A 25,662-nucleotide genomic window follows, 5' to 3' on the forward strand; every position below is an offset into this window, starting at 1 on the left:
TGGCATCTAATAATCCAAAAATAAGGAATTAATGGAAATAACGACAGATCCTTAACTACAGAGGGGCTAGCAGACATTACTATACCATCAAAACAAGAAGCCCGTTTACAAGAAACTCCGTAACTTATAATTATTTTTTTTGTTTAGTATTAACCAACTCTTTAGCAGTGACACCTATTTAGTAGTAAGAGTGAAGTGTTATTTAGAAGTAAGAGTGTTATTTTCTGAAGAGTAACTATACTGCAAAACAAATGTATGTGCATACACACATCACAACCAAAAATGTGTGACGAATACATAGGGAATTAAGAAAAAAGCACACAAACTTTCCAAACTTGTAAATTAATCATTAAGTGTTTTTGCTATACTTTAAAAGTAAAGAATTGTGGAAGAATTTGATTAGTATGCTTTTTTAAAAAGAACAAGTAGTTAAGATAAAAATATAAAGCAATTAATACAGCATACAGATACCTTAAATATCTCACTTAAAGTAAGCAGTACTGCATAAAAATACAGAATGGGAATTTTGTTCCCTAATTAATAGGCCAATAAATCAGATATGATATGATCAGCCCTGTTAAAATAAATGTATAGTATTATGGTCTTTTTATTTATAGCAAGAATGAGCAAAAAGGTTTCTTATTACAGATAAAATAGTTTGTTGAAAGTCTAGGAAACAGTGACACAATTAGTAAAACAACCAAAAGCTTAGTAAAATATATTGTTGTTAGCATTGACAATATACAGTTCTTAGTTTTAGATTTTCCATCACATTTATTTTACTTTCAAGGCTTTTTTTAATATAATGTGAGTGACTTTAGTGTTCATGAATATGAAATATTAATGCAGAATTGGCTAGAACCAAAGGGTATGTCTACACTGCAACGAAAAACCCACAGCATGAGTCTCAGAGCCAGGGTCAATTGATCTCAGGCTGCAAGACAAAAAAAAAAAAAAGCAGTGTAGACCTTCCTCTTGGGGGTGGGTTTCAGAGCCTAAAAAATTCAAGACAATAGACAAGGTAAACTCCCAAGTACAGAGATATATTGTAAGAGATTCAATTAAGAGACCCAAAACATCCTCCAAATATTGTAAACAGAAAAAAAAAACAATCCATATATTCAGTGTATCACAAATGGGTCTGCCTTTCCCACAAAAAGATAGAGAAAAATACAATGCTCATTTATCACAATGCTGAGTTATAGATAGGAATGAATACGACAGTCAGTTAATGTACATAAGAGCACAAGAATGGCCATACTGGGTCAAACCTATGGTCCATCTAGCCCAGTATACTGTTTTCCAACAGTAGTCTGTAACAGATGTTTCAGAGGGAATGAACAGAACAGGGCAGTTATCGAGTAATACATCCCATCATCCAGTCCCAGATTCTGGCAGTCAATGTAGTTCTAAATGCAGGAATAATTCAAGTTGCATATTATCCAACATGTCCAATGCCCTTGTTCCTCCTCCACCCTTTCTGCTTCAGCCCTTCTTGCTTTAAATTCATTTACTTTTTCTGGGAAAAAGAGTATGTCATCATCAAAACTTGGTCTCATTTCAAAATTAATGATGCAATTTTTAAGTTTGTATATTCTCTTTTCTTTCTCAAAAATTTCTCCTGACTGTCCTGCCCCCTTTTCTTAAAGATAGGTACCTACTCTGTACCTATTAAGCTCCAAGTTTCCCAATAGACTTGCAACATCAAAAATCATCTTTAGAGCTAAAACCTCAGACAGTACCACCTACCTGACTGAAAGCATTCTCTCAGTTTTCAAAGAATAAAGGAAAAACAGTTGCATAGAATTCCAAAAGTTTCATAAGTCACATTTTAAAATAATAGATATACATCACACTGGATTTAGTCCTCTCAGGGACTCAACAATCTATAAATTGGGAGCTTGGGGATTAATTTTTCAAAAGAACCCACTCACATGGGATTGCCTGCTCCCTCTCCTCCAGCCAATATCCTCCTGTTTTGCTCATCTCCCAGTTTCCCTCTCACCACGTCTATAGCAGACACTCCTTTCTTCCCTTCACACAGGAAATACCCCAGTGGATCAGAGCAGCAGTCATCAACAGTGGCCAATACCAGAGGCTTCAGAGGAAGAAACTCTGCAGTAGGCAGTTATGGGATACCTTTCTCAACCACATACATGTTCCTCCAAGGTAGGGCACCATTGCAGCAGCATGTCTTCTTTAGCCAAAGTTCACTGGTAGATTTGTTTTATGCTGGTACTGCATAGGAGTAAGAGGCGGCAGCAGAAGCTACAAAGCTGCCAGCTACCACAAACTCTCCCAGATCAAAGGGTTTGCAAAGTGCTATGAGCACTGCAGACCCTTTATTATAGGGTAGGCTGAACCCAGGTCAGCATTTACTAATCCTCAGATTTGCCCCTAGTCTTTTTGTAGGAAAAATGTCTTATGCTTAGGTATTTCTATACTCATTTACTCGCTGGTCTCTTAAACACAATAGTTAAAGCCAGAACAGTAGCCAAAACACACACCAAAGGAGTTGAGTGAGAGCAGAGGCAACAGCATCCAACTCACATATGCCCCTGAAATATCCATTTCAAATATTATATATGTATGATTCATTAAACATACTTGCTACAACTGAAAAATCCTTTCAACAGAAACTCAAAAAAGCAAAGTAAGTATCATACAGTAATACAATTTTGCCAACTTATGCATTTTATTACATAATATTTGATGCGTTTCTTAAACCTCTGACTCCTGGATTTAACTAATTAGTGAGATTTCAGATTTCATTTAAAAAAAATAATTTTCTCCATAACCCTGAGCATTAGAAAAGCTTGAAAACATAACCCAGGTGCATCCTAAAGGCTCAAATACCAGAAGACACAGAAAAATAACACCAAATGTATTATTTTATAAAAGTTTCATGTGGTTTTGACCCACTCCTGATTTTGGGAGGCTTGACTCATGATTTTTGAATACTCAAGGTTGGCAATGCCAGTCATCATCATAGAAAATTCCAAATGGATGTGGCCTCCTTGCAAATCAAGCACCACCCAGATTGATCTCATGGAGGGTGCTTAAGATGGTCTGATTGTCTATTCAGTTTATGTTTATCACTTGCAATCCTGTTGCTTCACTGAAGCTTTTTATTCTCACATCACCATCAACCATGTAGCAGCATTCCTTGGTACATATGCTTCAGAATTCACTGGTCTTCTATTCTTACAAAGCTTCCACACCAAAAAAGCTGCCAAAACTGAACGCGTGCAGAGGGAGGGGAGCTTCAGTGTTAGTAAGTGGGAATGCTAGAATAGACAGGGCTCAAGCCAGTCACTGGGATTAGGTACCAGGTCACTTAATCCTGTAAAAAGCAGGTCTATACAATATAGTAATAAGAATGTTTGTGTCCACTGTACCTTACCTAATTTAGCACTTTCACAGGGGCTACCAGTATCAGAGATGAACTGGTGTTATCAATGGTGGGAAATGGATCTGAAAGCCTCACAAAGACAAAGCCTTGTACAACAAAAAACAAGTATTCAATGCTATTTTGTGTTAACTTCCTTGTTAATTTTCTTATAATGTTGTCACAGTTAGAGTTATCCTCAGTTCAGTACCTGATAATTGAGTATTCCAGTTCATGGTAAGAAAACCAAATACAACAAAAGCTAAAAGACACTTACAAATATTCATAGTTGTAAAAACTGTACCCAGGCTTTTCAACATTTGCTTTAATCTAACAGCTGCTATTTAGTTAGCCCTTCGTTGTAAGATCTGCACCATGCCAACAAGACAACCATATGCCAGATTCCATTCACAGTGCATCTGGAATTTCAGGATTTTCTTAATTTGTAGGGAGCTCAAATTACTTCAAGTGATTGATACAATAGAATCCAAAACAGTTATCGATCTCTTCTTAGCAACTACTACTATAAAGCATTATGCTGTGTAAAACTTTAGATTTAAACCTCCACCACCACCTACACACACACACACACACACACACACACACACACACACACGAAAGAACATTGCTAACATTTCCTAAGTTATGCAAGGTTTTTATTAACCTTGATCATAATTTTCCCAGATAGGTTCAATTTTTTTTAAGAGAGATTAAAATGATAGACAAATTCTTGCCACAGTCTAAAACCTGATATTTTTCTTCAAAGAATCAAATCAACTCCTCATTATGGTATGAAAAAATCAATTACCAAAGAATTGGTAGGTGTCATCAAAGAGAGAAGTGCGTTCATTGGTAGGTGTCAAAGAGAGAAGTGCGTTCATTGTGATCAGCAAATCCACACGGTCATAAATGTTGGTTTAAAATAAAGACAATGCCTAAGGTACATCTCCTCTTGGGAGCAATATATTTCCAATATATAGGGACAATAGAATTGGATTTTCTAATTTTAATTTGGTATATATTTTATAATCTTGTTTTGTTTAAATTCTATACAATATCTTAGTTAGAGGCAAAGTGTAAGCAATAATTTATATATTTAAAGAACTGAAATACTGATCTTTCTTGTGACAAGACTGTACCTTTATTTCTGAGCAATGGCAATATGATAGCATTTCACAAGACTCCAGATGATGCCAACCCTGTTCTCATTTTCCAGGTCTTTCAGGCATAAATTAGCTACAGGTCACACTTAACGCCAGGGAATCTTAAGCTTAGTAGGTTGGGAAATACTCCATTTTTGCCAGATCTTTACCAGTGATGTCATAGTTAAATGAACCATTGCCGAATTGCTATGGATCTCCAGAGAGTTCTTCACAAGTCATGACGCCTACCTATCTAAAGCCACCCATATGTTCTAGGGCAATACCATAAAACTCTCTCTCAAAAGGATATTTTTCAGTTATGACTTTTTGAATGTTGTAAACTGACTATTTTGGATTCTATTACTTACTCTCTTTACATTACACTAGAACCATGTGCATGTATGTGACACAGTACCACAGACTGTATAGATCAGATTATTAATTGTCACTGTGGATTCTTTTTTATTATTTAGATCCCCACTGCAACCGCAACAAAGACAAGCTGAATGCAAGAAGACTTAGCCCAACATAATGGCTCACAACAGAGGACACTATCTGAGAGATCCAAGCTCAGGAGCAGAGAGCATTCACTCTCTGAACTGTAGTTATATATTGTGGATGTGATGGACTCACATTTCCTTATTTTAAGACACCCTTGTGAGCTACTAGCAGAACTATATTAATATTTTCTGTCCTCCAATTTAAAATTAAGTGTAAAGAACAGGGCTACCAAAGGAGAATGAGGACTGTGAAACAGTATACTGTACATGGTTACCTGGAGCAAGCCTTTAAATGCAGTAAGAGTATAGTATGTCTCACTTTGGTCAGGTGTCAGCATGTAGCAATTTAACATCAGAGATAAATCTATAAGAATATTTGGGGCTAACTTTGGATAAAATGTATTATTAACTTGTTAATTCTTACAGTATCATGAACAGCATTTTGGGAAATTGCTACATATAATGTAGATATGCTCCAATAAGATCTCCTTACTTTTTCCAAATTATTCAAACATATACCAAAGTAACGTGTCTCCAAAATGTTCTATATATTTTTACAAGTATTGTCCAACACATGGCATACAAACAACCATGAATATCTAATACTACGTGAATTCAAGGTGCAGCTTCTCTCACTTGTTTAATATACAACAAAAGTTTATTACTGCCATTTAAAAAGAAACGAGCACGTGTTTTTTTCGTAGCTACAAAAAAATATATCAGGGGTCGACAGCCTTTGGTGTGCTGAGTCTTCATTTATTCACACTAATTTAAGGTTTCGCGTGCCAGTAATACATTTTAACGTTTTTAGAAGGTCTCTTTCTATAAGTCTATAAGATATAACTAAACTATTGTTGTATGTAAAGTAAATAAGGTTTTTTAAATGTTTAATGAAGTTTCATTTAAAATTAAATTAAAATGCAGAGCCCCCTGGACCAGTGGCCAGGACCAGGGCAGTGTGAGTGCCACTGAAAATCAGCTCGTGTGCCGCCTTTGGCACGCGTGCCATAGGTTGCCTACCCCTGAAATAGATCATAGGAGCTTTTCCCAATTCTCTTATTAATTATAATAACTCTTATAATAACTCTCTCTCAACTGAACACTAAATAGACCAACAAGTTTAATAAAAGTAGTCTTCTTGAGTACAATCCAGTTCCACATTTGGGATAAACTCTTAAGACAGGAGAATGCTTAATAAAGATGGTCTCTCCTATAGGTGTCTCTGTATTTTGATATTATACACCCTCTGAATTCTTGTGATATTTCAATAGTTTTACAATTGGAGAAAGTCAAATATGATTAAATGTTTCAGCCACTGTGAACATGTGTAAGCCTATGCACAATGCATCATGAAAGAATCCTATTCTCCCTCCTTATTTTACAACGCTGTTACTAACTACTCTGTAAATCCAGCTCAGAAGTGACACCTTGTGGTAAGATAACTTCAGTTAAAACATCTAAATGAACAGGTCACAACTGCCTCCAGTTTTTCCAAATTACAGAGATTTCTAGCTATTTTAATGTGATGCCTTCAGCAGTGCCCAGAGGTTCTGATAAATACTGGGCTCACACTGTGCTGGACACTGCGCAAACAAGAGTAGACTAAATGCACGTCTATACTGTCCCACACTTCGGACTAAGGGGTCATGAAAAGTTGCACACATCAAAGTGCTGCGCTGTAAATCCCGTGTCGATGCTGTGGGCACAACTTAAAGGCCCCTAGTTCACACTACAGTAGAATGAAGAGGACTACATTAGTGCAAACTCAGGACCTTTAGGTTCATATCCACAGAGGGGAGTTATAGAGCAGTACTTCGATGCACATTGCTATGCATGCCCCCCTTAGTCCAAACTGCGAGGCAGCGTAGACACGCCCACAGTCTCTGCCTTGAGAAATTCACTATCAAACAGAATTTGCAATGTTGTAAACTAATTTTTTTTTTAATTGTTAGCTATTGTTTTGGTTAGTCATTAAAGCAGATCCAACTAGAAGCCTGAAACACAACATGTTTGGACAGATAACTGAGAACAGAATTTGGCCTTCTGATACTATAGGAGCCAGAAAAAGGTACAGTTCAGCTATCAGATCCAAAGTTAAGTCTGGAGCACTGGCAACTAGAAAAGTCATCTCTGCTTGTAAACTTAGCAAATTTCTACTGGAAGTCAGAAAGTAAACCTGGAACTTCATGATACTGTTTTTGTAATCACTTTTTGTACTAGAACTGCAATTTAAATAAGAATGCATCCAGAATGACATCAAGGCTGGTAGATCAGAAGTTTGCACTTTGACACCAGGTAGCATACACATAAATAGTAAGCACAGGCATCCTCCTACACTCTTGTATGCAGGCAATCAAGTTTACAAGAATTCAGTTCACTGACACACTCTGAAAACCAAGAGTCCTGTAAAATGTTTCACTCTACTGCAAGAATAGAAGAGATGGGCCCAGCAGGAAAAAACAGTTAGTGCTTAAGTGCTTCCCATTATGCTTGTATCCTCACCCTCCATCTTATAAACAATTGTTAGATTGCCAATGCAATTAGGTGTGATATTACCTCTACAGTCTCTTTAAAAAGAGTAGCTGGAATATGACACTCCTTGAATTTTGCATGATCTTTTGACCTTTTATATCTTAAAAAAGTAATAATGGGTTTGGGGTTGGGTTGGGGTATTTTTTGTTTTTAAGACCTTTTAAATTTAACTACTTTTGGTGCCCTGTCTAAATTTTCCACTCCTGTCTTAAAATGAACTCAAAACACTCCCCCCCAAAAACTTGATCACGGTTCTGTTCTATTATTCTTAATTAATTTATTTATTTTAAAGAAGGCCACCTCCATTTAGCAACGCATATCTGTACATTCTTGAAGTGGTTAAAACAGTTTTCATTTAACAAATCAAGCAACATAATGCATAATGCCTCTAGGAAACCAAAGGTTGGCAGGATGCTGTTCTGGTCACATGTATACATTTTGAGTAGAATCATACTAAATCCATTAATCTGTACAAATCACAAAGGGCAATCAGGCCATCAAGAGAAAGGATTTAAACATCTGTTTTATTTGCTAGTCAAAGACCTGTCCAAGCCTAAGAAATAGACAAGAAAAGCAGGTGTAACAAAAGCAGGAGATTGCTATTGCCCAACTTTTCCCTCAAACATCAGTATCAAAAACTATCGTGTTCATGTTCATTTGAAACCAAGTCTATACTTCAGAAAACAAGTAAAATGTAAATCATTGCAACAATCTGCCATAGATTGGTAGGTTACCCTACTGGACTGAAGTATGTGGAGAAAAAAGAAATGAATCCAAAGGTTTCAATTGCAGCCCAAGCTTTCCTCACACCCACCCACCCACACCCCAATGGATGGGGAAGTGCCACAGGAGTTGTAGGTAGGACATAAAAAGGCAGTGGAAGGTGGGGGAGTCAGGCCCAGTCTCTGCTCTTTCCCCCTGGCTCTGTTTAAGTTTTATTTTGCTGTTACTGCAGCTCCTACCTGAAACAGCCTGCTGGCCTGTTCCTTATCCATCATTCTTATCACAGCTCTCAGGCTGTCTGCTGCTACTGAATCCCACCCAGAGATGGAAGTGGGTGGAAAATGGTTTTCCCATCCCACAAAAAAACTGAGGTTTTAAAAATGTTCCCATTCTGCTTTGGGATGAAATCAAGTCCTTTTTCTTTGTGTGGAAAAACCCAGGAGAGAGATCCAGAGAAGGGACTTAAACCCAGGTCTCCTACATCTCAGGTGAGCACCCTAACCACTAAGCCATAAAGTCACTGTTAGTTTTTCCACTATCTCCCCTGTTGGAGCTGTTCTACTTTCTATAAATAATTCATTATTCATTGAGTCCCAGTAACTAGGGAACTCACCTAGGATGTAGGAAGCCTGGCTTCAAGTCCCAGGTCTCCAAGTCAGGCAGAGTAGGGATGTGAACTTGAGTCTCCCACATGCCTGGTGACAGCCCTGACCACCAGTTTATTGCCTAGTCTGAGATGACTTTATATATAATCTCCCCTCACACACACACACACACACACACACACTCCATCCTAGCGCTGAGAAACTTCCTGACAAAGGATTCATCAAAACTAACCATTTCCTATGAAAAGTTTCAGTTTTGACCGAAATGGCATTTTCCACAGAAAAAACAAGTTTTATAAAAAAATCTGAGCAGCTCTACCCAGAAAGCATGTTCCCTTCCTGGAACAGGCACTTCTAAAGGGCTGCTGCTTTTTGTCATATTGGCTGGGAGGGGGAGAGGGAAGCAGAGACTGAGGTGTACTTTCCTCTTCTTGCCTACATATGACACTTTGGGGGTGATAGGAGAAGAGTAGTAAACCTCTTAGATTATGGTTATATAAATGTGTTGTGATTACACATACACAGATTTTTTAAATGTTTGGAAGAGTGCTTGGACAACATTAAATAACACACTTGTGTTTGGGATTTTTTTTTATAAAAGTACCATCATGAATTAGAGGAGGAGAACACTAAAGGTCTTATACCAAGTAGGCATAAAGCACATGGCAAGAGGCAAGTATAATGTATGAAGAAACTAAGACTTAAAATGAACTGTCCAGATTTCACAGAAAGCTAAATATCCATTGGTGTCATGTCAGAAAGACTAAATGTTTTGCATAATTATCAAAATGTGCAAGAAGTTTACTGATAAGGACAGTCCCTTGTAAGTGTGTTCAAGACCATTAGAATCTACTCCTTGCATGTATTACTCTGCTGTTCATGTGAAATGCATGATCTGAAAAAGGGGTAAATAGGGAGGTTGAAAAGTTTGCAGATGAGACAAAATTGCGCATGATAGTTAAGTCCAAATCTGACTGCAAAGAGTTACAAAGAGATCTCACAAAACTGGATGATTGGTTAACAAAATGGCAGATGAAATTCAAGGTTGATAAATGCAAAGTAGTAAACATAAACATAATACCAACTATACATACAAAATGATGGGCTCTAAATTAGTCATTACCACCCAAGAAAGAGGACTTGGAGTCACTGTGGATAGTTCTCTGAAAACATCCACTTAATGTGCAGTCACAGTTAAAAAACCTAACAATGTTAGGAACCATAAGGCAAGTGATAGATAATGAGCCAGAAAATATTATGATGCCTCTGTATAAATCCACAGTAAACGCATTTTTGATGACTGCCCTATTCTGTTCATTCCCTTTTGAAGCATCTGGCATTGGCCAGTGCCAGAAGACAGGATACTGAGCTAGATGTGCCATTAGTCTGACCCAGCCTGGCCATTCTTATGTTCTTGTTACTCTACTATTACCAGATTTTTTTGTAAAATGCAATATGAGGAGATAAAACATTTGCAACCTTCTTTAGCACAGCTAGTACTCACTAAATATTTTAGTTTTAGAGTTTTTTTTAAATACTCCACAAGTTGCAGATCAGAAGAAGCCTTACTCTCATGTTCTATAATCTATATTATTATCTATGAGCTAAAAAGACTTTATAGAGGCTATTGTCTCAAAAATGTATACAGAAAGCTAGGTTTATTACAATGCCTGCTGAGTGTATAAGTTTCCCATCCTACAGAATTTAGATTTGCTTAGGATGGGAAGCCTCATGTTCCTTTGGCTGACAAAAAAGACTCAGAATCTGAGAGAGCCGATAGCATCACAAGAACAAAAATATTTGGAATTGAGGCTCAAGGCAGAAAAACTCAAGACAAAACTGGTTGGCCCGAATTTAGATTGTACTACATCATGTATATTGGGTTACCGTAGGCTATGATTAAATATTGTCATTTGGCTGTCACCCATTTGGAACATATTGCAAAACCTGACTCGGGCTGAGGGAGCCTGAGTTAGGGAGCATTTTTAAGAAGTTTAGTTGTGGACATATTGTATTTCAAGATGGACTTAAATCACCATTGTGACTGAAGTCTCTCTAATCTTTTCAAGGAGAATATTCTTGTTGTAAGGCTTTGCACAAGTTAAAAATGTTATGCTGGAATCCACAGCAATGAAAGACAATCCTAGTCTTTATAGCTGAAATATCTTTTACAATGGCAAATATGAATGGGTTAGCCATTTCTGTGTCTTTAGAGGCAAAGTTGCCAAACAAAAAAACAAAGAAAAAAAATCTACATACATGAAGCTGAAACTGAACATATGGGTGCCAGATTCAACAGCTATAGCAACCACCATTCACATTATTTCAATGCTTTGATCCCACACAGCTGCCCAGTGACAAAGAATTTGCTCATTGTAGCAACATAAAAACTGACAATTTTCCATTTCATTTTATACATTTTTGAAGGAAAAGGTATTAATGGCCGTCTCTAAAATGACATTTAAAATCACCAAGTCAATAACAAACAGTGGGCACACACATTTAACTTTTAGCTATCAAGTAACCTGCCTTTCATAATATATTGTTCTTGCTGTAAATATTGCTTTCACTGTCCTAAAGCAAGGCAATGGTAGAATATGGGTTGTCCAAAATGAATTTAATTAAAAATAGCCCATGCCCATGTGTCTATGTGTATGAAGCAAAGCACACTTCACAACTTACTAAGGAGTCTGATTTGTGAGGAGCAAGTGGCCCTAGTGCTGATATTCTCCAGTAGTCCCCATAACCTTATTCTTTACTGAGAAAAAGAGAGAAGGGATAAAATGCATTTGTGGACACAGTTACAGTGATCACTCAACAGCTAGCAGCACTAGTGGAGGATTATGTTAGCTCTAGTCCATATGATCAGATTGACATTCATAATATTTAGGTATTAGAACTTGTATGTAAATTTGAAATAAATTTTAGAAGGGAGATGTCATCTCGCAGTTTTGGACTAGTAGTGGCAGTGGCATTTTAATTTGTATTAAAACAAGGACAACGCTAATACATAAGGCCAAATGCAACACACAGACTAAGAACAAGAGTGAAACTAGCAATCGCTGGGGCACACTAGTCTAAAACAGAGGCAGAATAAACAAATGCTTCTAGACAATCACAGCAGCAAAAGTAGCTCATTTTCCTTTACCTGACAGAACAAGACAACATGAAAAATACAACCAACGTGTTTTCTTGTCAGACACCTAACTCTGAATCTTAGCTGCCCACGGACAAATGACCAAAGAATGTTGCCCCCAGTCTTGTGAATAATTTGATCTAATTTTCAGAATGTAAAATTATTACTCTTAACAATAGAGTACAATATAAAATGTATTGTTCATTTAGGAGAGCCTCCAATTCATCTGAGGGGAAGGGATAAGTCAGTGGTTTGAGCATTGGCCTGCTAAATCTAGGGTTGTGAGTTCAATCCTTGAGGGGGCCATTTAGGGATCGTGGGCAAAAATCTGTCTGGGGATTGGTCTTGCTTTGAGCAGGGGGTTGGACTAGATGACCTCCTGAGGTCCCTTCCAACCCTGATTTTCTATGATTCTATGATCTTAAACTTGAATACAGGACAGCTGAATCCTCTGGCTTTGTTTTGGAAGAATATCAGTGCATAAATCTAGAGTGTCTGAACCAATGAACAATTCCACGTCGTAATATACTGACCTCATCTCTTAACATTTTTTTCTTAAACTTGGTCATCCTATGCCTAGTGTATTTTCTTGGAGTGATGAAATTTAAATTGTGCAAGTTTCAATGTCACCACTTTTAATATTTAGATATTTCTTCCCCAAATCTTCCCATTTTCTATACTGCTCTTCTACATACAGTGCTTTAATTGACATAGGCAACTTCTAGCAACTTCACAGGTATACACAGATTTCTCCTAATATAGTTTCCCTCACATGTTGAATCAATTCAGTTTTTGCATATGCAAAAGGCAGTAAATGCATGTACTGTCTTTTTCAAGTCTCAGTTCAGAGGACGGGTGCTCCATTCAAACTATGTAGCTTACTTGAATTGTGTACAAGTGTACATCTCATTGGTTTCTTCATCCATTCAAAAAAACGTAGCTGTTTTGTTTTCCCTGTGCATAACACATTTAAAGCTAATCCCTCCAATTTGATTACATCTATGGACGCCTGAACATCTAACCGAACTCCAAATTTAAGTCTAGTGATTTGTATAAAAACTAACAGGTCCTCTGTTGTTAGCAAGACTCAACTACTGCACATGCCAAGGTTTGCTGAAGTGACTAGCAATTCTGTGTGCCCAACTTGGGCTCTTTTAATGTGTCCTGATTTTCAGAAGGAAAGTGCCAATATTTGTGATATTTGGTGTTTTTCTTGAAGCCCCAGTGATACATTTATGTGAGAAAGATAGGTTACTCACTTTGTGCAATAACTGGAGTTCTTCGAGACATGTCCCCCTAAGGATGCTCCACTTCAGGTGCACATACGTCCCTTGCACCTTTGATCACAGATTTTTGGTAGCAATGTCTGTTCGGCCCCCATGTGCTCCACACATCCGCATGCCCCAGAGCAAAGATATTTATGTCTGTGGAGGCAAACAGCCTTCAGTTCCTTCTCTACTGCAAAGTCTCACAGAGAAAACTCTAAAACAGAAAGCAAGATAGTGGAACTCCCATAGGATATCCTCTCCTTCTTCAAGTAGTGTCCCTATAGGTGCTCAACTTCAGGTAACTCCCAAGCAGTAACCCCACAGGGAGAAGGGAAATTTGGAACAGACTCTAATGCTAATTGCACTGCCCACGGCAGTCTCTGATCTAGAGGCATGCACAAAGGCATAGTGCTTGGAAAATGTATGTATTGAAGTCCAGGTTGCCACTTTGCAAATTTCAACTACTGGAACATTCCTAAGTAATGCCACAGAAGTAGACTGCTACCTTGTAAAATGGGTTAACACTCTATAAGGGGGTTGAATGGTGGCAGAGTCATAATATGAAATGATACAACCAGAAATCCAGCTTGAAAGCCACTGAGTGAAGATTGTGGATCTGTCTGCAATTGAAACAAACAGACTTGGTGACTTTCTGAATGGTTTAGTTCTGTCCAAATAGGAGGCTAACACCCTTATAACATCCAGGGTACAGAAGGCAGCTTCCCGCCAAGTGTGACGTGGTTTGGGGGGAAAAAACTGGGAGATGAATGGTCTAGTTAACATGAAACTCAGAAGGCACTTAAGGTAAAAATTTAGTATTTGGTCATAAGGAGGCCATTTCCCAGAAGAACACTGTAAATCGGAGGTCCAGCATTAAAACCCCCAGTTCTCTAACCCTTCAGGCAGAAAGCTGTTTTCATCAATAGGTGAACCAATGAACATGTGGCTAGTAGATCAAAAGAGTGTTTTATAAGATAATTAAGGACAAGATTCAAATCCCACATTGAAGTGGTTTCTATAATTTGTAGGAAAAGATTCATCAGATGGCTCAGAAATCTCAACCTAGTGGGGTGAGCAAAAACTGAAAAACCTTTTTATCAGTAAATGAAAGGCTGTTATAGCCGCCAAGTAAACATTGACCAAAGACCAGGTCTTTTTAATTCTAGCAGGTAGTCTGCGATAGCAGAAAGAGAAGAGCAGACAGGAGAAACTTCTTGATGGGTACACCAGAGATGATATCTCCGCCGTTTCTGTAGGTAAGTGTGATGTGTAGCCTGCTTTCTACTATTTATCACTACCTCTCAGGGGGAAGGACCGGCCGCTGAATTGCCGCCGAAGAATGAAGCAGCACGGTAGAGCTGCCGCCAAAGTGCCGCCGATCGCGGCTTTTTTTTTTTCTTTTTTTTCCCTTCGCCGCTTGGGGCGGCATAAAAGCTGGAGCCAGCCCTGATCAAGACAGACTTTGTGAGATTGATCTAGAGGCCTAAAGTGTGAAACAAAGACCTTGTCATTTGTACTCAGGGATCAGTAACTGATTAAAAGATAAGAAACAAAGGGTAGGAATAAATGGGCTGGTTTTCACAATGGAGAGAGGTAAACAGTGGGGTCCCCCAAGAATCTGTACTGGAACCAGTGCTGTTCAACATATTCACAAATTATCTGGAAAAAGGAATAAACAATGACTTGGCAAAGTTTGCAGACAATACAAAATTACTCAAGATAGTGATGTGCAAAACAGACTGCGAAGAGTTACAAAGGGATCTCACAAAAACTGGGTGATGGAGCAACAAAATGGCAGATGAAATTCACTGTTGACAAATGCAAAATAATGCACATTGGAAAACATAATCCCAACTAAAAATGCAAAATGATGGGGTCTATAGTAGCTGTTATCACTCAAGAAAGATCTGATCATTTTCAGAGAACTACCCACCTCTGCTCAACGTGCAGCAGAAGTCAAAAAAGCTAACAGAATGTTAGGAACCATAAGGCAAGGGATAGATAAGCCAGAAAATATCAATGCCTCTATATAAATCCATGGTACACCCACACCTTGAATACTGCGTGCAACTCTGGTTGTCCCATTTCAATAAAAGATAGATTAAAACTGGAAAAAGTATAGAGAAGAGCAACAAAATAATGGTATGGAACAGCTTCCATATGACGAGAGATTAATAAACTATTCATCTTAGAAAAGAGATGACTAAGGGGTGATATGATAGAGGTCTATAAAATCATGAATGGTGTGGAGAAAGTGAATAAGAAAGTATTATTCACCCCTTCACGTAATACAAAAAAAGGATCACCTGATGAAACAGGTTAGCAGGTTTAACACAACCCACAGTCAACTATTGGAACTTGTTGCCAGGGGATGCTGTGAAGGCCAAAAGTATAACTGGATTCAAAAATGAATTGGATAAGTTCATGGAGGACAAATCCATCAATGGCATTAGCCAAGATGGCCAAGGACAAAACCCCATGCTCCGGGTATCCTTAAATCTCCAAATGCCGGAAGCTGGGACTGAAGACAGTCACTCTATAACTGGCCTGTTCTGTTTATTCCCTCTGAAGAATCTGGCAATCGCCAGTGTCAGGAGACAGAATGCTGGGCTACAGAGACCATTGGTCTGACCCAGTATGGGCATTTTTATGTTTTTAGATACTGTTGCCACGACATCCTGACATAATTGACCCAAGTAGCTAATCATTGAGATAAGGGAAGACAATTATGCCTAGATGTAGATGAGAGACTATGACTGCCATGACCTTTGAGAATACTATTGAGGCAGAGGAGAGGCCGAAAGGGAGCACCTGGTATTGGAAGTGGCTGTGGTTAACTGTAAATTGAAGAAACCTCTTGTGAGAGAGCTGAATCACACCATGGAAATACAAGTCCTGAAGATCAAGAGTCACAAACCAAATCTCCGGAATCTAGAGAAGGAATTATAGCTGCAAGGGTCATTATTCTGAATCTCACGTAGTTGTTAGATACCTGAGATCTAACATTGGCCTCCATCCCTCGTTCTATGGGGGACCAGAAAGTATCTGGAATAGAACCCTTTCCCCTGTGCTGAAGTGGAACTGCTTCTGTGGCCAAGAGCTGACCTTCATTTATGATGACCTTAAATTGTTCCTGATGTTCCTCTGGAAAATAGTCAATAAAGGTGTTAAGTAAAATAAAATAAAAATAAATTTAGTTTCGATCAGGGGTCGGCAACCTTTCAGAAGTGGTATGCCAAGTCTTCTTTTATGCACTGTAATTTAAGGTTTCGCATGCCAGTAATACATTTTAACATTTTTAGAAGGTCTCTCTCTATACGTCTATATTATATAACTAAACTATTATTGTATGTAAAGTAAATAAGGTTTTTAAAATGTTTAAGAAGCTTCATTTAAAATTAAATTAAAATGCAGATCTTATCAGTTTAGTGAGATCCTTGCCCTTGCTTTTCCTTGCTGAGTTTTCCAATGTCTGGCACGTATTTGGATACTTTAAGCTGCACACAGGCTTCTGAGTGATCAGTTGTTAACCGGCTCCGAGAGGGACAGAGGGCAGATTTCATGTGTGAAAATACCTGTTCACACAGGTATGTGGATCCAAATGCTGAATGCACTGCAAACACAATTTTCTTCAAACAGTTAAATTTCACTGGCAGGGACGTCCAGCAGGTCAGAATAGAGGCCCCATGAGCTCTCTCGGTAGCTTCAAGTGCACTCCGCAGATCTACAAACTTTGATGCCCACAATTCTGAGCATTTTAACTGAATGAGCTGCATTTCGAAATCTTCAACACCCATCCACTGAAATACAGACAAATCCAAGTCGCTCTCGTTGAACTTTTCAGGTTTAATTAGAAAAGAAAGCATTGGGCCAAATTACTGGAAATCTTGAAATCTGTCAGAAAATACTGATTCCAGTTCTTGCATGTACATTCCAATCTCATCGACACTGACAGTACAACATGTCGATAGCTCTTTTATGTGTTGGAAAAGCGGAAAGTAGAAGTTTGAATATCCCAAGAAAAAACTGCTATTTTTACAACAAATGCCTTCGAGGTTTCATAAAGATCCAGAACCGTTTGCCCTGAACCCTGGAGACAGAGGTTGAGTTTGTTTAGGTGAGCAGTGATGTCAGTTAGAAACATGAGCTTAAACAGCCATTTGTCATCATCCAGTTCAGGGTAGTTTTGTCCTTTTTCCGACAAAAAGGCCTTGATTGCATCAAAACAGTTTACAAAGCGCACCAAAACCTTGCCACGACTTAGCCACCAAATGTTGCTGTGAAGTGGAATGGCGTTATAAGCACTGTCCATCTCTTCTAGCAGTGCTTGAAACTGTCTGAGTCAAAGCAGATCGAGCAACAAGGAAATTCACAATTCGCATCACTGTATTCATCACATTATTAAGCTCTGAATTAGAAATTTTAGCACACAGGTTTTCTTGATGGACGATACAGTGAAATTTGACTCTCAGGCGGCCAATTTGATCTTCAAGTAACTTTACAAATCCTTTCTGTTTTCCGACCATGGCAGGAGCACCATCTGTTGTCACACAAAATATTTTTCTGATGTCAACTCATCATTCTTCAAAATGGTTTACAAAACTTTCCACTATATCTTCCCCCTTTGTTGTGCCATGCAGGGGTTTTAGACAACAAAGTTCCTCTTGGATTTCATCGGAAGCGGAATATCTTGCAACTGCCGCCAAACGTGGAACGTCGTCTATATCCACGCTCTGATCAACTGCAACGCTAAACACTGCTGTGTCTTTTAATGCAGTCGTCTGCTTTTCCTTAATGTTTTCTGCTGTTTCGCTTATGCGTCTCTCAACTGTTCTGGCAGAGACAGGCAGTTCTTTTATTCTAGACATGATCGTCTCTTTATTTGGCAAATCACTGAACAAAATCTTTGAACTGCTGAGAAAAACTTCTTTTATATATTCCCCATCTGTAAACGGCTTTCTGTTTTTTGCAATGCACTGTGCAATCTTGTAACTTCCTTCTGTAGCTTGATTTTTACTCACACTTAAGCTTTTAAAAACACTGCTTTGCTTCTCATATCCTGTTACTACCTTTTTGGTTGATTCAGTCTTGTCTGCTTCGTCAAGAAAGGTTTTCTCATGCTTCGTTTCAAAATGTTGAACACTTGATGTGCGACAAACAACACTTTCACAACAGAAAGCACAAACAGCGTGGTACTTCTTTTGAATAAATCCAAATGTGTCTGTCCAAGAAGGCTGAAATGAACAGACATCTAACTTTGCTTTCTTAGGAGCTGCCATTTTGTCAAATGTTCCCAACTCTAAGTGAAAAAAAAAAAAAAAAAAAGGCGACAGAGGGCACGCACAAGGTCAAACGCAGATGTGGTCTGATATAAGCAGCAAACCAGGACTTAAAAATATCCCAGTGGCGCCCCCTCTTGCCCCCGTCTGCACCCCTCACTGCCCCCGGCTGGGGCCAGTGGGCCACAGCTGGGGGCAGCTGCAGAGCGCTGGGCCCAGGCCAGGAGCAGAGACACGGGCTGGCTGCTGGTACCCCAGGCCGGCAGCGGGCTGAGCAGGGCTGGAGACCCGGACCCCGGCTGGCAGGGGGCTGGCGGCTGGAAACCCAGACCGGCAGCAAGGTGGGCGGGGATGGTGGCTGATATCCCAGGCCGACAGCTGAGCGGGGCCGGTGGCAGGTACCCTGGCTAGCAGGGGGCCAGCGGCCAGAACCCCAGACCGGCAGCAGGCTGAGCTGGGTTGGCGGTTGGTATCCCAGGCAGGTAGCGGGCTGAGCGGGGCCGGAACTCCAGACTGGCAGCGGGCTGAGCGGGGCCAGCAGCCGAGACCCCGGCTGGCAAGGGGCTGGCGGTCGGAACCCCAGACTGGCAGCAGGCTGAGCGGGGCTGGCAGATGGAACCCTGGCTGGCAGCAGTGCGCCACTAAAAATCAGCTCGCGTGCCGCCTTTGGCACACGTGCCGCCGGTTGCCGACCCCTGGTTTAGATAGTCATGTTTTGACATGCATGCTTGATGGTTTTCTATTCTAAATCATATTGTTGCAGAGGAATAGCTTTTGTAACTCATCAAGCTGCTTCTGGTCTTTACCATATGGGGTAGCTTACCTACCATGATCATTATTAACTGCATCCACAACCAAGGAATTTGAGGACACGTGAAAATATAAATTCCAAATCCTTGGCTGGGACATAGTATTTCTTTTCATTACATTTACAAATCAGGGATGAAGATAGCCTCATTAATCGGCAGTGCCACATGTGCTGAAGCTGAGGTGTGCAAAACATCCAGGAATTTATGATTCACTTCAGCAACTCCTGGAATTGCCTGAAGTCATCTGCCATGGAAAACGGTGGAGGCATTACAGCCTTATCCAGCAATGACAATGAAATATTCATATGAGGTGTTACCGCCTTATCAGTCCTTGCCTCTTGTTCTTCAAAGGTCTCCCCTACTGATTCTGGCTGATGACGAGGGAGTGAAAGTATGGGAGATCGAGAACGTGTATGCTCCCTGTGGGAGGAATTCAAGGCCCTCAAAAAACTGTTGGAGGTACAGGGCCCATGGATCCCAACAAGGCCATAAGGCATAAGAGGAGGCCGTCACCACTGGTCACCCCAGGTGGTCAGAGGTCAAGGTCACCACTCCTCCACAAGTGGAGAGAAGTAACATCCCACTGAATAAACAGGTGATCCCCAAACAGAGTCGAGAGTCAGAATCTCCTTCAATATATTCCATGGGAATGGTCAATGCTCTCCCTGGATGGTAGAAATTAGGAGGGGTGTGTGTCTTGACAAGAAAAGTTCCATTGGTGAGTCAGAGGATCTCAGTACCAAAAGATGTGCAGAGCCAGACAGTAGAGGAGACTCTGGTTCACTGGGTACAAAGAGGTGTCGAGTATTGGAACTCCTGCAGTACCAGAGGAAAAGTGGCTAATAAAGTGACCCGGCACTGATACAGACTCGGATGGAGCAGTCCAGGGTGATGAAGTAGGTAACAACGGTACTGAGGAACCAGACAGTGCTGACCTCTGTCATACAGTAGCTAGTAGAGGTGGTCTTCAGTACCAGATTTTTTTATTTTATTTTTTTGGAAGAGGCATGGCTCTTAGAAGCAGCCTTATACACCTCTGCGGTACCAGACACACTTGCAGCCTCAGTAACACTCCTCTTGGGTCAGAGGTCTCCAGTGACAGAGCCCTCTTTTAAAGGGAATGCAAGTCATGCTCCTATTAACAGTACTTACCAGCTGTTGGTACTGTAGGCATAGTTGTAGACCCCCTCATTCCTCCAAGGCTTTCGGTGAGCCAGTGTGACATTCTATACCTTGGGGGAGCATGCTGTAACCCCCATATTCCTCATTTTCATATAATCATGATCTTACGTGTAAAGCATGCCTTGTAATGTATCAGGGGAAAGGTTATGATCTGCTGAAAGTCACTTCTCTATCCATATATGTATATCATTAATGCATATGAAATTATGAGAATTGTGTAGTATGGTTGTCACTAAAACATGCTGTAAGTTGGGGGAATCAGCCAGATATTAGCTCCCCAGAGGCAACAGCAAGGAAAGTAACAAATGCCCGGGCGAGGTGTTAAACAACCCATCAACAGCCATTGTCCAGCAAGGGAGCTACAATGCGATGACTCACCTGCATGAGGCCACATCAGGGGAATTGCTCAACCTTGCTTGGAGAGACTCAGGGTTTGTCTACACTGCGATTGTCGACAAAACTTTTGTCTTTCACAGGTACGTTAAAAAGCCCCGCCCCGCGAAAGACAAAAGGATGGAGTTAGTACCCAAGTACCCACTGGGACCTGGGCTCAAACCTTCAACCCCATGGAGTCCTGGACCTGAGTCAGACAGAACTGTGTGTGGATGAAAGGGGGTTTGGCTCAAGCCTTTGTCTGGGCTTACACTGCAGTGCAGACATACCCATCGAGACGTTATTCTCTCCTTTCTTACAGAACTCCTTTATTCAATAGGCCAATGCAAAATCATTGATCTACATTTGCCCTCATCTCCCAACTACCCTCATTTCCCCCCATCCCCACGTGCCCAAAAACCCATAGATCGTGGTTTTACTGAGGTCATCGTTTGCCTTTGTATCTTAAAGAATTCCCCATTGGTTCCCATTTTCCAAAGAGATCATAAAGAGAACTCAGTCAGAGTTTCCCATCTGTTGGCTGTTTCCTGCTTTCACCCCACAGTACTTGCTGGTACAGACAGAATCTCCCCTGCTGATGTGATACTTGATCAGAGCAAGGGATAAAATTGCCTGCAGCCAGCATTTCTATATAGCAAATTAAAAGGCTTCCTGGTCTGGCTGTAGGAAGGTCTGAAAACTTTCCCCCACCCCCACACCCCCCGCGCTTCCTGCACCCATTGCTCCTCAGCTGCAGGGGGAGTGGTCACTGTACAGGAAGCTGCTCTCTGATCCACCCAATCCCCGTGCATCCAGACCTCCTCATACCGAGACACCCCCCGACGAACCTCACCCACCCAGAACCCCTCTGACAAGCCCCACTCCCCCTGCACCTGGACCACCCCGCGATGAGCCAACTGCACCTGGACCTCCACCCCACTGACCCCCACTCCCCCAGCGTCTCGACTCCCCACTCAGCCCCCCATATCCAGGCCCCACCACTGAGCTCTATCCCTCCACATACACAGACCCCGTCCCGCTGAGCCCCAACCACCCTCACCTGGACTCCCCTGCAGAGTCACATTACCATTGCACCCAGAACTCCCCAACAAGCCCCTGGATCCCCCACTGAGCCACCCAAACTCAGATTGCCCTACACAAAACCCTCACAACTCACACCTGGATCCCCTCACACTAAGCCCCTTCACACTTGGATCCTGCCTTGCTGAGCCTGCCTGCGAACACCTGGTGCACCTGGCACAGAGGGGCAGGGCACTGGGGTGTTTCTGGGGCAGGCCTGGTCCTTGCGCTGTGTCAGGTTTGGGTACAGCCTCACCACTGAATTCGTGTCCCAGGGGACAAAAGGGGGGAGGGGGAGCTGCACAGTGATCTCCCACCTCTGTGCAGCCAGTGGCCTGTGCTCCCCAATGCCATGCTTGTGCCTCCACATTTATTTGACAAATAAAATTTGCAGAATTTTAAAATATTGTGCACAGAATTTTTTTCTTTTTTTGGCACAGAATACCCTTGGGAATAATTCTCGGTACAGGCCATGAGTACATGTAGGGCACATGCATAGGCCAAACAGGCACTGCTACCAAAAATCTCCCATCAAAGGCGTAGACGGCGCATGCGCACCTGAAGTGGAGCACCTATAGGGACACTTCTCAAAGAATCTCAGCTTACTTTAAAAGAACATACGTTTTTCATCCTCATGGGTACAGAATAAAGTTTGAAAACGTGAACCCTAAAACCTCAAACAGCAGAAAAAAAACCAAGAGTAGCTACAGTTTTTAAATATCGACGACAAACTACAACTCATGATTATTTTGGGGCCTGGCTCATGACTTAAATGCTTGAGGTTGGCAATGTTGCAAATGCCTGGGAGTCAGGACTCCTACATTTCTCGTTCCATTGACTCACTGTGTTACTTTAAACTATTAACTTAACTATTCTTCAGATTACACATATGTACTCCAAAGTGCTGAATCTTAATCAGAAATTATTTTAAAGGATTTGAATACCTCAAATGAAAGGTTCTATGTAAGTGAAAGCCACAATACATCTAGAGAAATGAATAACCTGTCAGAAAGCTCTTAACTGATTATGTATTCTTAATTTATTCTAATACTTAGATGTTTAATTGCTTCTTAAATGTAAGTTTTATTCAATACTTGCAAGTTCCTTTCAGATACTATTCTAGAAATGTGCTAAATTATCAGCTTGAAAATGTATATTAAAAACATTAAGAATGATGTTGCACACGCAAAGATTATAGCATTATGAAACCTAACATTACGGCAAAACCAATAATCCTCAAATGACCCTTCATTTCCCACTTGCTTTTTGTAAACTTCGTTTAAATCATGTAACTGTCCAATATGTTTCATAAGAATCTATTTAATGGAACTGCAAATGTAAAATATGCCACTAGCTGGCAAGCATTGGCAAAAATTAATTAGCATCACTGTTGGATTCTTAAGTAGTATAGTTTGAAAGCTGGGTGTGAATGGAGAAAGATACAGAGATTGGGGAAACAATATTAGAGAAAATTCTATCAACTTGATCCTCTCCATACAGTTCTCCTCCTGGGACATTTTAGATATTAAATTACAATTAATATTGGGCAAATGAACAGAATGTAAGTTATAGTTTTGTTTGCTTGTGAACCAGGGACTCTTACTAGTTTAAACTTTGTTCATTTTACTTTTAGCCATTTCATCTTGTGGTGTCACATTTCAATGTTTTCATAAAGCTGTCTACAATAAAATTATTACTTGATTCATTCTTCACAATCAGTCCTATGCATAACAATGCTCTAAATTTTAGGGGGCCAGGGCAATAGGCAGATTGTTCTCTCACTGCACAAAGTATATCAACCTGCAGCACCTTCACTGGTTTCCTAGCCTAACACAAATATTAAAAATGCCGTCAGGATTATTAAAGATCTCCTCCTCACTTTTCTGACTACATACTCCTCATATTGCCTTCCCCATACACTATGGTCCTTCAGTATTGACCTCCTCACTTCCCAATCAGCTCTCCATAATTTGGGGTTGCTCTTTCATTTGTGTTGACCCGTTTATGCAGAATTCTCTATCTCCAGTAAAAATAAAGTTAATTATGTCTTTTAAATCTCTTAAAAACATTTTCTTACTATAGCTTAGCACAGTTTTGCTCTGTAGAGCATTTCGATACTGTGTAAGGATACAAATGAAGTACAATGCATGTCTTATTAACAAAGGGCTAAAATGTTCCAGCAGCAATAAGCCAAATTCTTCTTAAAAGGTTCAAGTCCCACAGTTTCCCCAATGTAAATCTCAAAAGCGTGTTTAGCAGCTAAAGAACCATAAAAGAGCAGTAGTCATTTAGACATTTTTATTACTTGCTATGTAAGGGGTAAACCTCAATATTGACAATAGCTAATACAATTATTTTAAATTTATTATGTTAGATTGCTATAAATTCACCTGGACTTTTATTAAATTTGAAAAAATATTTCTAAGTACTTTTGTATACATGGCTGTTGGACAACAGCAGTTTACATATTGGTTTGTAATTATTTGTTTTATTAAATTAAGTATTCAGGGTAATTAAAGAAACTTAGGAAATTTCTGCTTTCCTAATAAATGACAAACATGAAATGCTTCAAAGTGACTACCTCCTTCTGGCCCATACATGTTATCACCACCAGGTCCAATCGCAATTTTTAAGGTCTACTTGGTTGTAATATTCTATAGCCTTTATTTTATATAATATTAGAAAAACATTTAAGTGTTAGTCATGATTTTTTTAAAATTTGTACAGTTTTTAACTGTGAACTACAGGTGAAACGACTGTCGACTGAAATCTTGGTAACGGTGTGATTAAAAGGCAAAACACCCAACAGGAGTGTCAGCTCGAAGAGTCTCTCCCTTGTTAATCAATGTGAAGTGAAGATATTTTTTTCTAGGATCTCAAGGTAAGCAATATATAGCACCTGGTTTGCCAAGGCCGTAAAAGGCTGAGCCAGGAGACTCATCTCTGCCCTCACCCCCTTCACACCCTTTTCGCTCTTCATAAAGAAAAACTTCAGTTTTAAATTCTAACAAAATAGTCTAGGAATAGTTTTATCAAAAAATTTTTATAAACACTCTAAGGCCTTCATATAGGTTTAAGGAAAATATGTAAAGTTGGGAAATGTTTTGTAGAAGTCCTTTGTTTATTCCTTAAATGCTTAGAAATGGTACAAGCACCTTTGAGATGTTTATATGCAAATGATTTGTATTTAAAAGTAAGCCTCATAATAACGGCCTGATGCCACTGCCATATAACTAGTAAAATATTTGTTATATTTTTACAAATATAAAATGGTCATTTATTATCATCACTGGTTAATACAATAAAAAGACATTTAAGTACAGAATGTTTATGCTAATTGGGGAATTAGTTATCTGACAGTGTTTAAGCAACTTTCTAGTTAAACTCAAACAGACACAAGAACCACTACTCCAAGAATTTGTAAGAAGAGCCAATGCATTCTTTGAGGACTATTTAAATTGAAGACTCTTCTTAAGAATCATCTAAGTTTAGAAAGGCTATTTTAAAGCTAAAAGACATGTAAAAGTAAGGATGTTTGACTTATTTAAAACAGAATTTAACTCCTATTAAACCCTAATAAAACTAAAGAACTAAACACAAAAAAGAGTTAAAACAAAGGATATTTGAATTCCCTCCACAAGAACAA

The 25,662-nt window shown here is 39.8% G+C and overlaps 1 protein-coding gene across 1 annotated transcript in view; it reads right to left on the minus strand.

Moving 5' to 3' along the window:
- Positions 1-25,662, minus strand: part of HLCS (holocarboxylase synthetase) — a 231,021-nt gene that overhangs the window by 163,047 nt on the left and 42,312 nt on the right. The gene's annotated exons all lie outside the window — the stretch shown is intronic.

The sequence above is a fragment of the Emys orbicularis genome, chromosome 1 (genome assembly GCF_028017835.1).
Source record: "Emys orbicularis isolate rEmyOrb1 chromosome 1, rEmyOrb1.hap1, whole genome shotgun sequence".
Lineage (NCBI taxonomy): Eukaryota > Metazoa > Chordata > Testudines > Emydidae > Emys > Emys orbicularis.